This window comes from Hyposmocoma kahamanoa, unplaced genomic scaffold (genome assembly GCF_003589595.1).
Source record: "Hyposmocoma kahamanoa isolate Upper Pololo Valley unplaced genomic scaffold, ASM358959v1 210, whole genome shotgun sequence".
Taxonomy (NCBI): Eukaryota; Metazoa; Arthropoda; class Insecta; order Lepidoptera; family Cosmopterigidae; genus Hyposmocoma; species Hyposmocoma kahamanoa.
In genome coordinates, this window is record NW_020653731.1 from 1 (window position 1) to 2,782 (window position 2,782).

Consider the following 2,782-nt stretch of genomic DNA (forward strand, 5'->3'; position numbering starts at 1 on the left):
TAAGGAATCCCGAGTCAATCCAAGCACGCCGCCTCAAATTGCCTATCCTCTTTGTGGCGGCCATATTTATAGAAACATAATTAAACTTCATGTTTAGGCTGATGGCTTTGCCAAAGCCTTAATAAATTTAAAAAAAAGTTTTTCTTTTAATGTAAAAAACGGATGTTTTATAGTTCAATTGTTTTTCTTTCATGTACCATTTTCCTCGCTATAGTGAGTCGTATTCCAGAACTCTACTCAATACTCAAGTCAGGACTTCAGTATTGCAGTGAGCACTGAAAATCATACTCAAGTCCTTGCCATTAGGGTCGTATTTCCAGTGCTTGAAATCATACTCAAGTCTGCTCAAATCCTGACTTGAGCATTGAGTAGAGTTCTGGAATACGACTCTTAGCTTCCTTCGCTTGCTCAGGTTTCAATAAACGCACTCGCGTCAAACAACTTTGCAGCCTTGCATAACAAATAACTATTAACTTCTAATGTATTTTTCAGTAGTAAAAGAATGAATTGTGTGGCAAATTAGTAAATCAAGAAGATTAGTAGCATTGGCCTTTGAAAGTCTTTGGCATGTTCCGTCAATCCAGGATAGGCTCAATTATATTACGGCGGAATGGAAGCGAATTTTTGTAATGATAATGTACATAACATGATGAACTTTATGGTCAATATTGTGTAACGTATAAACTAAATACGAGCCCAAATCTATCGGAAAGCACGAGCATTCTCGAGCGTGCGCAATAATATAAAAACATTCGCTTCCAATCCATACCGCCGCTATATAAATTGAGCCATAATCTATTGGGTTTCGATTCTACGGGCGGATGTTTTTCAACGCTTATTATTACCATCACTATTATGCTAGCAATTACACAAACATTGAATTATTTTAAATTGTTAGCATTACCTATATATGTGTGAGCATTATTTAGATACATATCTCAGAATCCTGTCATTAGCTATGAATGTATTATTCAAAATACATGGGCCTTGGAGAATCACTATTTTGGTGAACATTGGATAATTGTACCAATGAACTTTAAAGAAATAAAAAGCTGTAGTAGCGATAGAGCTCTTTGTGAAAGTTTGTCCAGGTAAGAACACTGTAAGGTCCAGCGAAGACTGGCTGACGACAAAGCAGAGGACATTAATACATTTATTAATGTATATTCTATGCTATTACAATAGAAATAAAGTACTCGTATAATTTCAATATTCTGAGACGTAGAGACAAATACGCCGCGATGCTCCAAGGTTGGCCTCAAGCGCATTGCAATTTATACCTTATATCAATTGAAATAACATATATTTGCATAGTAAGTAGCAACACCTTGACTGCGCTATCCGTGGCCGCGTAGAGATCTTCCCTCGTACAAGTATGATCAAGTGCTACTTAAATTGTGTTGGTGTACCACAGTCACAACATGTTAGACTAGCATCCCTGAACACTCATTTACATATCTTGTCTCTGCAGCGACACACCCGATAGCGAATTCGACTTAAGAACTTCCAGACGGGCCACCGCATATACAGGGTGTAACCGTTAAGTGTGCCCAGGCGCTTATTCCGTAAATATAAGAGATATTAAAAACCTTTAAACTGATATCAAAAGTTCGTTACCCTAATAGGTAAAACCACATCAATAACTTTTTTTAAATAAAACTAGTCCAAAATGTTAACGGTAAACGCTTCCTTACATTTAACTTGACATTCGTAGCGAGGCTCTAGTTTTCCTACTTCAAGAGGTAATAACGAAACTGCTATAAGTAAAATAATAAAACTCTCTTTGAATTTAATAAAAACAAAGAGATGTTTATTTTTAAGTAAGCACACAATTTTGTATACAAAGCAGTTGTTCGAAGTGACGGCCTTGTTATTGTATTCACAGATCCTAAATGAATTCTTCTTAAAATTTGCGGAGTAATTAAAGCAATTTCATGGCGTACACCATTCTGTAACTCTTCTGTCTTCTGTCTTTACAAATCCTCATAAGAAAAATCACATGGTGTAAGATCCGGGGATTTAGCAGGCCAAGAGGTTCCACTGTTATTGGCTATTAAGCCATTAAAGTGGTTTCGTAAAAATTCATTATAACATTTTCTGTTGTGACTCTGTAAATCGTTTTGTACGAAGTCGAAATAACTTTGTCCGGTTAAGGTGCCATTATATAAATAAGGCCCAATGTCACCCAAGGTCACCACATCACACATTAAATTGAGAATCGTACCAGAGCTTCGTACTTCAGTAGTTTCACAAGGATTATCAATTGACCAAAAATGCAATGTTGTCTATTGTAAATGCTGCAATTTGAAACATTACATTCATCAGTCCATATCAATGTAAGGTCATTGATGTAATTATTAACTAACCAATTGAAATGGACCAGCCAATGAGCAGGATCATCATTGTGCAGTGTTTGAACAGGTTTTATCTTGAAAGCTTTAAAGTTGTGTTATTTTTAATAATATGTGTACATAATTATGGGACACCCGATATAAGTGTCCCACTCACGCGTCGATTCTCGTGGATTATTTAATAGGTAGGTAGTTAATAATATTGTCATCGAAATTATCATTAAACTGAAGTGCTCTTGGTCTTGGACCTTCTTTTCAAGCAGCAAATTGTTATCTAGCTTGAGTAATATGGGTGCTCCCTTCTGTAAGTGATAATGGTCGCTCTACGGTTAAAATCACATTTGTAGTAAAGTTTCAACATATCCCTTTTCATCCTATTTGAATATGCCATTTTTTCACAAACACGAGTAGGTACGTTTTTGCGTTCGTAC